Genomic DNA, 14,762 nt, shown 5'->3' on the forward strand with positions numbered 1-14,762 from the left:
TAAAAGTATTGTGTCCAACTACAACATATATACACACATATAAACTTTTGAGGGGCTAGGGTTGTGGCTCAGCAGTAGAGCGCTCACCTAGCATGTGCAAGACACTGGGTTCGATCCTCAGCACCACATAACAATAAATAAAATAAAGGCATTGTGTTCAACTACAACTAAAATATATATTAAAAAATAAAAAAATAAAAAAAATATATATATATATATAAAACTTTTGAAAATCCAAAGACATTTGATACAAAAAATGATAGCAAGACAGTGGGGAAAAAAACACACACAGATTATCAAAATACCTAACAAGGAAGTTCCAATGCTCATTCCTCCATATCAAAAAACATCTAAATTGTTAAGTTCAAGACCAGCCTTAGCAACTTAGAACCTCCTTCAAAAAAAAAAAAAAAAAAAGGACTAGGGTGTGGTTCCCAGTACTACAAACAACCAAAAAGACATCTTCAAAACAGTACGAAACTTTTGTGGCATTTTTACTTGTCCTTTCCTCACCAATGTGGCAGTTACTATGATCTTGAACAGTGGCAGACCAGTTCCTAGCTCTCTCCTTGAAGAGAAGAGCAGACTTTATTCACAAATTACTAGGTATATTTATTCATCCTTGTAGGGCAGGAAGTATCTAGGACTGATGAAAAGTGCTTTTCTCTATTTCACCTAACTCAAGAAAAAGTTGCAGGCACTGCTAATGAAGCTGTAAAGCAGGCCATAGACTCATATCTGGGGCAAGAGAACACTGATAAAGGCACAGTGGAAAAGCTGGGATGAAATTCTTTGGAAATTAGGACATTCAAAAGCTGCATGTAAATGGGAAAATTTAGAAAGTCGCACAAAAACCCAAGCAAAATGAAATCACACAAGACCAGAAAACACCATTAACACTTCGTTTCAGGCTGATGCCCAGGGTCAGAGAAAGTATAATTAAAGTGTTGAAAAAACTGTATCAGAAAAAAGCTATTCTGAAGACAGGGAGAAATGGTTGTTTTATTTTGTACAGTATTTTTGGATTTGGTTTTGGTTTTTTGTTGTTTTTTTTTTTTCTTTTTGTGGTACTGTGGATCAAACACAGAACCACACACAGGCAAAGCAAATACTCTACCAATGAGCTACATCTCCAGCTATTTTTATTTCATTTTATGTTATTTTGAGATAGTGTCTTACTAAATTGCCCAGACTAGCTTCAAACTTCCCATCTTCCAAGGAGCTAGGGAAGCAGCTCAGTGATAGAGCCCTTGCCTAGCATGCATGAGGTCCTGAGTTCAATTCCCAAGAACGAACACGAACACACACACACACACACACACACACACACACACTTTTGATCCAGTCCTCTTGCCTCAGCCTCCAAATAACTGGGTTTAGAGACATATGACACTGTGCCCTGCTAAAATAGGAAAATTTAAACTACTAAGTCCGAGCGTGGTGGCACACGCCTATAATCCCAGTGGCTTGGGAGGCTGAAGCAGGAGGATCACAAGTTCAAAGCCAGCCTCAGTAACTCAGTGAGACCCTAAGCAACTTAATGAGACCCTGTCTCAAAAAATAACAAGGGCTGGAGATGTGGTTCAGTGGTTAAGTAGCCCTGGGCTCAATCCCCATTATCAATTAAAAAAAAAAGAAGAAGAAGAAAAAAAAAAAGTGAATAAAGTCTAAGACATGTTGGGGAGTATAACCAAATGAACCAACATATACATCATGGAAATTCCAAGGAGAACAAAGGAGGTAGAAAGATTATTTGAAGACATTCTGGCGGTTCATTCCTTTTGTAGCCACTGTTAGAGTGGCAGCAGCCAAATAAAGTTCAATCCTTTTGTGACTTCTGACCAAAGCCAAGAAGAATAAAAGGTATTTCAATGCACCTTCCCCCATGCATATGAAGATTATGTCTTCTCTTTGCAAAGAGCTGCAATAGAAGTACAATGTTTGATCCATGCCTATATGAAAGGATGAAGAATTTCAGGTTGTGAAAGGACAGTTTAGAAGTCAGAAAACTGGCAAAGCAGTCCAGGCTTTATAGGAAGAAATATATCATCTACATTAAACTGGTGAGAAGGGAAAAGGCTAAAAACAGAACTATCTGTGTGGGCATTCACCCTAGCGACATGGTTATAACTAGGTTAGGCTATCATTAGTTAAACTTATCACTAGACAAAGTTTCCTTGATTGGAAAGCCAAATTTTGCCAAGTAGGAACAGAGCAGATAAAAGGAAGAAACAACTAAGAAGACATAAGAATAAAGTAAGCTCATATAGAACTTTCACTAAAAGTAGATAAAATGAAAAACAAAAAGGAAAAAAGCTCTCAAAAGCTGATGAAAGAAATGAATTTGAAAATCCAAGAAATTCACAAAGTTCAAGACAAACTCATACTAAGACACATAATCAAACTATCAAACTACAACAAGACAAAGAAAGACTCCTAGGGTTGGATCTGGAGCACAGCACACACCTTAATCCAAACAAATCAAGAGGCTGAGGCAGGAGGTTTCCAAGTTCAAGGTTAACCTCAGCAACTTAGCAAGGCCCTAAGCAATTTAGTGAGACCCTGTCTCAAAATAAAAGGGACTGGGATATAGCTCAGTGGTAAAGGGCCCCTGAGTTAAATCTCCAGTACCAAAAAAAAAAAAAAAAACAACCCTAGGTACATCATGCATGAAACCCTGGGAAAGGAAGGAAGGATTAACCGGATAGAAAGAAAAAACGAAAGGAAAGGGAAGGAAAAAGGAAAAAAAAAAAAACAAATCCTAACCAGGCAGGATAGTATACATCTAAGATCCTACCTACTTCGTAAAAGAAGACAGGAGAATTCCAAATTTGAGGCCAGCCTGGGAAACATGGACCAATCTAAAAATTAAAAAAAAAAAAAAAAAGAACTGGGGATGTAACTCAGTGGTAGAGTATTTACTTAATCTTTAAAGGTGCTGGGTTCAATCCTCAATACCACAAGAAGAAAGAAAGAAAACAATCAATCAATCTTAAAAGCAGCAAAAAAAAAAAAAAAAAGCCACCCCTCACATACAAGAGATACTCAATAAGATTATCAGCCAATTTCTCATCAGAAACCTTGGAGCAGCCAAAAGGTGTGGAATAACCTAAATACAGGACCAGGAATATCCAACAAAATTGTCCATTAAAGAGTGACAAAAAATTTTAATCTTCCCAGACAAACAATAGTTAAAGAATGGCTTTCCAAAGGATGGGGGGGGGGGGGTTACAGCAGAATTTTCTTATGCTACTGAATTTGTTAATATAAATTCAAATCACATTATAACTATAGAATGTTATAGATGATTTCCAAGGTAACCACAAAGAAAATTGTCTTTAGAATATGCACATTAGAGCCACACACAGTAATCCCATCTTCTTGTTAGGCAGAGGCAGAAGGATTGCAAGTTTGAGGCAAGCCTTGAGAGTTTAGCAACTCCCTGTCTCAAAATAAAAATTTTAAAAATTAGGGCACCTTACTGGGTATGGTGGCACACGCCTATAATCCCAACAGCTCAGGAGGCTGAGGTAGGAGGATTTCAATTTCAAAGCCAGCCTCAGCAATTTAGTGAGGCCCTAAATAACTCTGTGAGACCCCATCTCTAAATAAAATATAAAAGGGGTCAGGGATGTGGCTCAATGGTAAAGAGCCCCTGGGTTCAATCCCAGGTACCAAAAAAAAAAAAAGTAGGACACCCCTGACTTCAATCCCCATACCACAAAGCCAGAAGGAAATCAAAATATGGTGAAGAAAATGAAGCAAGTGATGGAATAAAAGAGAGATATAATGATGAGAGTGATGACAACTCCAATTAGACCATGAGAGGCTGCTGCCATCTTTCCCTTCTGTGTCAGCCATTTTGTATTCATGGTTTGGAAGTATCCTGTTTTGTCCTCCAAGAGGGGGTTTATTTAATTAGTTTGTGGATTTCACAGATTGTCTAGCATAGTCAAAGTCCCTGGCTTGGGGTCCCAGTGAAGCATTATTTCTGACTTGGATAAATGTGGCTGTGCTATGCTGCAGAGTAAACTCTCTGAGCCATGATTCTGGGTGTTGTGAACTAGTTTTAAAACTGTCATTTATTCTAGAATTTAGGCTTACATCACTTTAACAAATAAATTTTAAGTTTTGCCTTAAATTACATAAATAAATATAAAAGAAGCTAGCAACAGAAGAAATAAAGGGGAAAAAATCTTTGAGGCAGAGGCAGAAAACAAATAGTAAACAAATAGTAAAATAGTAAAAGTTCCTTGGTGATTTAATAATAATTATTATTATTGTTGTTATTATTATTATTAGTTAGTTTGTCCTTGGGATTGAACCCAGGGGTGCTTTACCACTGAGCTACATCCAGCCCTTTTTGCTTTTTATTTTGAGGCAGGATCTCACTAAATTGCTTAGGATCTGGCTAAGTTGCTCAAGCTGGCCTTGAACTTGTGATCCTCTCATCTCAGCCTCTGGAGCCAAAGGAATTATAGGCGTGCACCATCATGCCCTGCTTCTTGGTGATTTTAAATGTAAACAGTTGAAATTCTTATTAAAAGATGATATTGGCAGAATAGATTAACAAAAACATGATCCAAGGCCAGGTATGGTGGGGTTCACCTGTAATCCTAGCTACTTGGGAGGCTGAGATAAAAGGACTACACATTTGAGATCAGCCTCACTAACTCAGCAAGATTCTATCTCAAAATAAAAATAAAAGGATTAGGAATGTAGCTCAGTGATAGAGTACTTGCCTAGCATGCATAGGGTCCTAGATACAGATGGGAAAAAAAAGAGAAAACATCCAACTATATGCTTTCTAGAAAAGATTCACTTTAGATCTAAAGATGCAAATAGGTTAAAAAGGAATGGAAAAGGATAAATATCCCATGCAAACAGTAGCCAAAAGAAAGTTAGGGTGACTCTATTATATGAGCCAAAACAGACTTTTTCCCCTTATGCAGTACAGGGGATCAGACCCAAGGCCTTGAACATGCTAGGGAAGAGCTCTACCACTAAGCTACATCCCCAGGCCCAAAATAGACTTTAAATCCAAAAAAGTTGGGCTGGGGATATAGTTCAGTGGTAAAACCCTTGCCTAGTATCCCTGAGTCCATAGTCTCAAATCCCAGTACCTCTAAAACAAAGAAGGACATTATATATTAATTAAAGGTTCCGGGAGACTGAGGGTACACTTCAGTGGTATAGTTTGTGTTTACCATGCATGAGGCCCTGAGTTCAATCCTCAGCACCAACAAAATAAAAATAAAAGGTTCAATACAGTCAATTCAAGTGAGTGTGGTCTCAACCATAGTCTCAGCAACTCAAAAGGCTGAGGCAGTAGTACTAGGGATGTGCCTCACTAGCACGTGCAAGGCTTGGGTTCGATCCCCAGTAAAGAAAAAAGAAAAAGGTTCAATACAGCAAAAAGATGGAACAGTTTAAAACATAATATACCTAATAACAGAACCTCAAATTATATGAAGCAAATATTGAAAAAAAAAATCAACAGAAGAAATAGTTCTATTATAGTAGCTGAAAACTTCAAAAACCCCACAATAGGGCTGGGGATTTAATTCAGTGGACACAAGAAAAGGGTGGACTGGAACAACACAATTAATCAACCAGACCTAACAGACATATACAAAACACTTCACCAAATCTCATCCTTCTCAAGTTTATATGGTACGTTTTCCAGGATGAACCACATGTTGGGCCACCAAAAAGATCTCAACAAATATAAAAAGATACACACATTTGGTTCAATCTCCAGCACCACAAAAAAAAAAAAAAAGACACATATACAATATAAGTTATTTTCGCAATCCCATATGGCATAAATTTAGAAATCAAAAAATAACACAAGGTAACCAGAAAACTCAAACAAATTAAATGTATATGACCTGACTTTCCAGTTCTTCTTCTAGGAATTCATTCTCTAGACTTTATGGTGTAAGGTGACAAGTTTATAAAGGTAGAGAGTATAGCATTATTTGTAATAACAAGAGATCATGAGGGCTAGGGTTGTGGCTCAGCGGTAGAGCGCTCGCCTCGTATGTGCAAGACCCTGGGTTTGATCCTCAGCACCACATAAAAATAAATGAATAAAATAAAGGTATTGTTTCCAACTACAACTAAAAATTAAATACTAAAAAAAAGATGGGCTGGGGTTGTGGCTCAGAGGTAGAGCACTCGCCTAGCACATGTGAGGCACTGGGTTTGATCCTCAGCACCACATAAAAATAAAATGTTGTGTCCACCTATAACTAAAAAAAAGTGTAAAAAAAAAAAAAGAGATCATGAAACCTAAATGTACATCAATAGAAGATATTTGTAAAATTGGAATACTATGCAACTCTCAGAAAAAAAATGAAGCAGCTATGTTAATTGATACAGGATAAGGATTTATTAACTTTAAAAATATACAGGGGGGCTGGGGATGTGGCTCAAGCGGTAGCACACTCGCCTGGCATGCGTGCGGCCCAGGTTCGATCCTCAGCACCACATACAAACAAAGATGTTGTGTCCGCCGAAAACTAAAAAATAAATATTAAAATTCTCTCTCTCTCTCTCTTTAAAAAAAAAAAATATATGTATATATATATAAAAACACACAGCTCTGGGAATGTAACTCAGAGGCAAGACCAACCTAGGCAAGCCCCATCTCAAAAAAATTTTTTTAAGTATAAAAGCAATTTGCAGACTTGGAGTAAACTTGAATAAATTACATACCTGTTAAGAGATTTGTATCTAGACTACAGAAAGAACAATTATAACTTAATAACAAAAGACAACCCAGCAAGAAGCAGTGGCACATGCCTGTAATCCCATGGACTCAAGAGGCTAAGGCAGAAAGATCACAAATTCAAGGCCAGCCTCAGCAACTTAGGCAGTCCCTAAAAAACTTAGTGAGAGCGTGTCTCAAAATAATACATAAAAGAACTGGGAATGTGAGATGTGGCTCAATGGTAAAGTGTCACACTAGATTCAATCCCAAGTCCTAAAAACAAACAAACAAAACAACAACAAAAGTGCTGAAGCTCATCAGATCCCAGAAAAAAGTATTGGATTCTGCACACAGCAGGAAAGAGCTCATCAACGTCAGAAATCTACTAAGGAGTGAAAACAAATCACCTACCATATATACTCATTTGAAAATGAACAAGACTAGCTGGGTGGATGGTGCACTCCTATAATCCCAAGCTCCGGAAGCTGAGGCAGAGGACCCCAAGTTCAAAGCCAGCCTTAGCAACTTAGCAAGGCCTTAAGTAATTCAGCTAGACCCTGTCTTTAATAAAATTTAAATATACATATAAAATTATACATATATAAATAAAATTATATATATAATGTGTGTGTGTGTGTGTGTATATATATATATATATAAAAGGGCTGGGAAATTTCCAGTTAAAGGGGTTCTAACACCATGTTCTTGGAAACTTATCCAAGCATCTTCTTCAAATAAAAGGCATTCAGAATCTCTAGTTCCAAAAGCTGAAAAAAAAAGAAACCAGTCTTTGTTTAGTCACAGATCTGAAGAGAAACCAGCTGATTTTTTTCTCACTGTCAAATATAACAACTGGCCTGATCAACTTAATGGTAGATTACATAGCAGTACCTTGTGGGCCTTACTTATACTTAATCTCTCTCTGTTTTCAAACTATATAATTGTACATATTTTGGTGATCAGTAGGGGCAGGATGATCTATATTTGAGCAACATGATTTCAATAGGGAAGGATAAATGTGAAGAAAATGTGCTTTTAGCAACCCAGACTTAATCCTACTTTATTATAGAATTAAAAAGTTTCAATCCTCAAAAAGTGGAAGGGGGTGACTGGGGATGTGGCTCTGTGGCTAAGCACTCCTAGGGAGGGAAGGAGGGCGGGAGGGAAGGAGGGAAGGAGGGCGGGAGGAAGGAAGGAAGGAAGATCAATCTCAGACTATGCCAGACTATGGTTGGCAGTAAATACACAAGTGAAAGACTGCTACCTCACTACTCAGCTCTTACCTGCACCAAATGCTAATGGGGATGTAGCTCAGTGGTAAAGTGCCTCCAGGTTAAATCTTTAGAATCCTCTCCCCCTCAAAAAAACAAAAAATAAAATTAAAAAAATAATGTCAGTGGTAGAGTGCTTACCCAGTTTTCAGGAGCCCCTCGGTTAGATCCCCAAAAGGGAGGGGGGGGGGAGTCAAAGGATATAAACAGACATTTCTCCAAAAAAGAAATGGCCAATAAGCACATTAAAAAAGATGCTCAAGGGGCTAGGGTTGTGGCTCAGCGGTAGAGCACTTTCGAGGCCCTGGGTTCAATCCTCAGCACCATAAAAATAAATAAATAAAGGTATTTGTGTCCAACTACAACTAAAAAATAAATATTAAAAAAAAGATGCTCAAAATCACTCATTACTAGGAAAATGCTATTAAAATCACAGTGAGAGACCAACTCACATCTGTATATTAAAAAAGACATACACACAAATACACAGAAAATAAATGTTGGCAAAGAACACAGAAAAATTGAACCTATGTATTGTTATAATGAAATACCACTGACTGAATGCTTTAAACAAAAATTTTATTTTCTGCAGTTCTGGAGGCTGGAAGTCCAAAATTAACATATCCACAAGGCTGGTTTCTGGTGAGGCTTCCACTTAGCTTATAGACTTTCCTGATGTGTCCTCACATGGCCTTTTTGATCTGTGTGTACATTTCTGGTGTCCAGTTCTCTTATTATAAGAACACCAGTCCTTATATTAAGACCTCACCCTTATGACCTCTTATTTAACTTTATTTCCTTAAATATATTTTCTTCAAAATATTTTCATGGGGCTGGGGATGTGGCTCAAGCAGTAGCGCTCGCCTGGCATGCGTGCAGCCCGGGTTCGATCCTCAGCACTTCATACAAAGATGTTGTGTCAGCCGAAAACTAAAAAATAAATATTAAAAAAATTCTCTCTCTCTAAAAATAATAATAATAATATTTTCACATTGGGATTTAATACCCAGTATTTAAAAAAATAACACACACATACACACTCAAACACACACACAGAAATTAACATTTGATACAGTAATTCTATTTCGGGGTCTTTACCCAAAAGAAATGAAAGCAGGAACCTGAACAGATATTCCCACACAAATGTTCACAGCAGCATTATTCACAATAGCCAAAAGGTAGAAACAATTCAAATGTCCATCAGTGGATCATAGATTAAAAAAAAAAAAAAAGTAATGAGTCTTAAAAAGACATGAAATTCTGATATATGCTACAATACAGATGAACCCTGAAGATTTACATTAAGTAAAATAGGACACATATAAAAGACAAATATATGATTCCATTTATGAAACACCTAGTCAAATTCAGAGACAGAAAGTAATCGAATAGTGGTTGTTAGGGAAGAGAGAATGAGGAATTAATGTTCAATGGATACAAAGTTTCAGTTTGGGAAGATGAAAAAAGTTTTGAAGCTGGATGGTGATGGCCCTTAACACAACTTAAAGGTGATTAAAATGGAACTAAGAAATTTAGCTCAGAAGTAGAGCAACTGCCTAGCATGTGATCCCCAGCACCACAAAGTAGGGAGGGGAAGGGAAGATAAAGGGAAAGAAAGCTGGGATTCAAAAAGATATTTGGGGGGCTGGAGTTGTGGCTCAGCAGTAGAGCACTCACCTAGCACAGGCAAAGCCCTAGGTTCGATCCCCAACACCACATAAAAATAAATAAATAAAGATATTGTGTCCAACTACAAGTAAAAATAAATAAATAAGAGATATTTGGGGGTGGGTGTCGGGAGCCATTCTCACACGTGACTGGGTGACTCCCGGTTAGGGTCTGAGGCGCTCTTGGCTGTGTCAGAGCTTTCCCGGCCCTCTCCTGTTGAGAGAACCTGCCCTCTCCTGTTGAGAGAACCACTGACCACTGACCCCGGAGGCCCAATCACTGACCCTGACCTTGGAGTGCGGCCCCCCCTTCAACCTTCATTGGATGGAATTATCCCCTGAATTTCTTGCTCCCCAATAAAAGGCTACTCCCTGGCGTGCTCTCGCTCTCTCTCTCTCTCCTGCTAGCCCTGAGTAATCCTTGCTGCCCTGCCGGGCAGTTAGAAGAAGAAACCAGAGAGGGGAGCCGTCTCGGACCTGGTCATAGAAAAAGGTAACTGAGTCTGTGTGTTTATTTCGATCTCACTAGCTAACTTTTATGCTAGGAACCTCATTAATAAAACCATTGCGCTGGCCCCACGGTAGAGGTGGGGATGTGGCTCAAGTGGTAGCGAGCTCATCTAGCATGCGTGGGGCATGGGTTCCATTATCAGCATCACATAAAAACAAAGATATTGTGTCCACCTAAAACTAAAAAGTAAATATTTAAAAAAAAAAGATATTTGTACATCAATGTTCACAGCAGCATTATTCACTAATGTCAAAAGGTAGAAATGACCGAACAATCTGTAACAGATGACTGAATAAACAAAATGTGATCCATATGCTTAATGGAATATTATTCGGTCATAAAAAGGAATGAAGTTCTGATACCATGCTACTGTCATGGAGGAACTTTGAAACCATCAAGCTGCATAAAATAAACCAAACACAAAAGAAGACAAATATTGTATTGGTTCATCTACACTTGTACCTAGAATATGAAAATTCACAGAGAAACAAAGTAAATTAGAGGTTACCAGTGTTAGGAGAAATAGGGAGTTACTTGGTTAAAGAGTTTCTGTTTACAGTGATGAAATTTTGGAAACACTATTGCTGGTTGAACTAAAGTCAACAAATTATATACTTTAAAATAATTAAAAAGGTAAAATTTTGTTACTATATATTTATGTATTAGTTATATATATGGAGTGTGTGTGTGTGTTTAATATATATATATTAAACACACACACACTCCACAGTTTTAAAAAGTATGGGCTGGGATGGTGGCTCAGTGGTAGAATGCTTGCCTAGCATGTGTGAGGCACTGGGTTCAATTTTTATCACAGCATATAAAAAAATAAAATAAAGGTCCATTGACAACTGGAAAAAAAAAATACACACACACACACACTCAAATACTTTTTAAAAATGCAGTGTATCAAAACTTACTGAATTAAATACCTTAAATGAGTAAACTGTATGGCCTATGAGTTGGACTTCAAAAAAATTATTTCAAAAAGGAAATAATATTAAAGACGGTGGCATGAGATGGACATCATTACCCTAAGTACATGTATAAAGTCACAAATGGTCTGAACCTACTTTGTGTACAACCAGAGGCTTGAAAAATTGTGCTCTATATGTGTGATATGAATTAAAATGCATTCTGCTGTCATACATAAATTAGAATAATTTTTAAAAATTAAAATTAAAAATTATTTTTAAAAGGTAATAATATTTAAGGAATATTTTCTGCACACCAGGCACTGTCTTATGGGCATTACATGTATTACATAACTCTCCTCCCAAAAAACTTATCAGGTGGCTATATTTATTAACCTCATTCCAGATGAGGAAACTGAAGCTTGCAGAACCTAGGCAATTTGTCCAATGTCAATGACTTAGTGAAGTGAAGGGGGCAGGGGTTAATCCCTATCTGATTATCTGAGACCCTACAATTACCCATTCTTGCTATGCAGAGCAACACAGTGCAGTTGGATTACAAAAGGCACTCAATAGGTGTCTGTTAGTCAGTTACCTCAATAAACAAGGTGAACAAAATGAACGTGTTGTGGGAGCCTAATAGAAAATTTAGTTCTAAACCAGGCATGGTGGTGTACAACAGTAATCCCAGCGGCTCAAGAGGCTGAGGTAGGAGGATCACAAGTTCAAAACTAGACTCAGCAAGGCCCTAGGACACATAGGGAAACCTTGTCTCAAAATAAAAAATAAAAAGGGCTAGGAATGTGGCTCAGTGGTTAAGTGCCCTTGGGTTCAAATCCTTGTTACGAAAAAAATAAAGTTGAGTTCTATATACTTGGTCTATAGCTAGAAGATTCCTTCAAAGAATGACATGACCTTTAAGTTTTCACAACTTTGCCAGGCATGACAATGCACCATGGGAGATTGTTGCAGGAAGATCACATTTGAGGGCACTCTTATCAACTTGGCAAGACCCTGACTCAAAATTTTAAAAATAATAATAATAAAATAAAAATAAAGGGCTGGGATATAGCCCAGTGGTAAAGCACCCCTGGAGTTCAAGCTCCATTAAAAAAAAAAAAGCCAGCTGTGGTGGTGCACACCACAATCCTAGCAATAATTTAGAAGACTGAAACAAGAGGACCACAAGTTAAAGGACGGCCTTGGCAACTTATCGAAAAAAATTTTTAAAAGCCTTGATTCCCCAAAACAAATATAAAATTTCATAACTTTCCAAAATTTTTAATCTCCATTCAACTTTGAATCAAATTACACCAGTTTATACAATTTAATATGTTGGCAAAACAGTATAATCTTGCTCAAATTTCTGTCTGAAGAGAATATTTAGTAATCTTTGCCTTGACAATTCTACCTGGTCTGAGGGGCTAGGAGAACCTAGTATATTAAAGACAAGAAAAATAAGCCCATGTCTGGTAACAAAATTCTATGAGTGCTAGAGGGCAACTCAGTAGCAAAGCACCTGGCTAGCATGCAAGAGGCCCTAAATTCAATCCTGAGACGTTGAAAAAAAAAAATATATATATATATATATATATATATATATATATATATATATATATATATATCTCGAAGGGTGTACAAATGTCCAGAGCGATTTGATCCCTGGTCCAATACCTAAATGGATTCTAGTTAGGAAGACAAGGCTTAAGTTCAACTTATGTTTCACCAACACAACGTATCACTACTTACTTTCCCACACTGCCAGTCCTACAACCTCTCATCAAGTTCTTCACACCTCTCTCTACAGTCCTCACAAGTTTGGTAACGGTGATATATTTAAGTCATTCAAACTGATGGTATACTCAACAGGAAGCTGGAAACTAAACTTAGGACAAGATCCAGAGTTCAGAAAATGAACCAGGTGACCCAGACCCATCAATCTATTCCTTCACTTAGATCCAGCTACTCTGAACTTCACAAGTAAACCTAGATTATACAAACAATATAATTACCCTCACAGTTTATGTACTCTACAAAACAGGCCTTTTCTTTTTATCCCCCCCCCAAAAAAAAAGTGCAATCCCCAAAGTTGAACCTACTAATTAACATCAATTCTAAAGTTTGGAGAAAAATACATATTTACAATGCCAAAAAGAATCTAAAACGTGAATACAAGAAAACATCCCTCCCCTCCCACGTTCGTCCAACGGGCACAGAACCCACCAGACCACTCCTCGCTTCCAGGTTCCACAGCCCGGCAGGCCGGGCTATGAACCTCGCGCCCTACGGTCCCACCGAGCCCACTAGAATCTGCCCGGGTCTGCGGGCCAATATACAAGCTGGACACATGAACAGATCCTCTAGCGACGCCTCAAAACTGGATCAGGAGCAAAAAAAAGAGAGAGAGAGCGAGCGAGAGAAGAAGAAAGACCTCTCCAGCAGCTCCGCTGGCTAGGAGTATGGAGCCACAACCACGCGCCGGCCCACAACCCCACAGCTGGCCGCTCCGCAGTTGGACCGGTAATTCTACCGCCGCGCCCGGCCCCGCCCCGGGCCCGCGACCGTTCCGGGGCGTTCCTGCCCGGGCGGCGCCTCCCTCAGCACACCGCCGCTGGACTCGCTTCTTCCCGAACAAGGCAGCGGCCACCATAGGACTCCAAAACCGCGACTACAAGGCCGCTCAGGATCACAATGTCCAGAGCGGCCCAGTCCGCTGGCCCTTTCCCCGCAAGCGCCGGCACGTCTTTGCTCCCGCTCTGGGCCCTTACCGAGGCAGCGTAGCCTCCGCGGCCCGCTCCTCCTCCTCCTCCTCCACCTCCTCCTCCTCCTCCTCGGCCGCCGCCACCGACACAGAGCCGCGGACCCCGGAACTTCCTCCCCGCCGGCAGCTGCTTCCACAAAGGCGCCGTGCCGCGGCCTTCAGCGCTCTGCCCGCTGGGATATGGAGTACAGCGATCAGTCCCGCAGACTCCACTCCCGCGGTGCACCGCGCTGAGGTGGGGGGGGGGGGGGGAATTGCCTTCTGGGGCGGGGCATAAGTGCACGCTGCTAACCATTGTCCAATAGGAAGGCGCGCTTTCCTGCTTCGTCCGTGGGGCCTACTGGGGGTTGTGTTTTGTCCTTTACCCTACCTCAGCTCGTTGTCTGGAGCTGTCCCGGGAATTGAGCAAGGTGTGCTGTTGATGACTTTGCCTTCCGTAGGTGTGCTCCCTGCATGGAACGGTACGGTCCTGACCTGCCTATCTCGAGGCCGCCTCATTGTCAGTTCGTGTGAAAGAAATGGGAAATAGCGTCTTAGGGCCTAAACTGTTGGAGGAAATGACTCCTGGCCATGTGCCCACACAAGGCCCTAGCCCCAGGCTCTCCCTGCCCAGGAAGCAGAGCCCTTCTAACTGAGACTCCAGGATAGGTATGAAACAAGCATTTTGATAGAGAAGCAGTTCATCTTAGAGGTTCATCCCCTTTTTCTGATGAATTTTAGGCATCCCAGCTCAAGAATATCAGACACCATCCATGTTAAAGGTTCACTAGCGCAAACCATAAAGAAAAAATCCACTCAACTTCCACAGAGCCATGCTGGGTCTCAGGCTATAAGTCTAGTCCGGAATCATTTGTGCAAGGTCATAGAAGAGCTGGGAGGAAACTGCAAATCTGCAATTTAGCAGAAAATAAGACAACAAATAC

The 14,762-nt window shown here is 39.6% G+C and overlaps 1 protein-coding gene across 2 annotated transcripts in view; it reads right to left on the reverse strand.

Annotated features, from left to right (window-relative positions):
- Rbm6 (RNA binding motif protein 6) overlaps nt 1–13,918 on the reverse strand; it is a 97,312-nt gene extending 83,394 nt beyond the window's left edge. The window contains exon 1 of one of the 2 annotated variants that reach the window (XM_076867291.2): nt 13,847–13,918. The gene's annotated coding sequence lies outside the window, so the exon portion shown is untranslated. The remainder of the gene's footprint in view (nt 1–13,846) is intronic. The other variant, XM_076867292.2, reaches the window with a different exon arrangement.
- Between the last annotated feature and the right edge of the window lie 844 nt (nt 13,919–14,762).

The sequence above is a fragment of the Callospermophilus lateralis genome, chromosome 10, assembly GCF_048772815.1.
Source record: "Callospermophilus lateralis isolate mCalLat2 chromosome 10, mCalLat2.hap1, whole genome shotgun sequence".
Lineage (NCBI taxonomy): Eukaryota > Metazoa > Chordata > Mammalia > Rodentia > Sciuridae > Callospermophilus > Callospermophilus lateralis.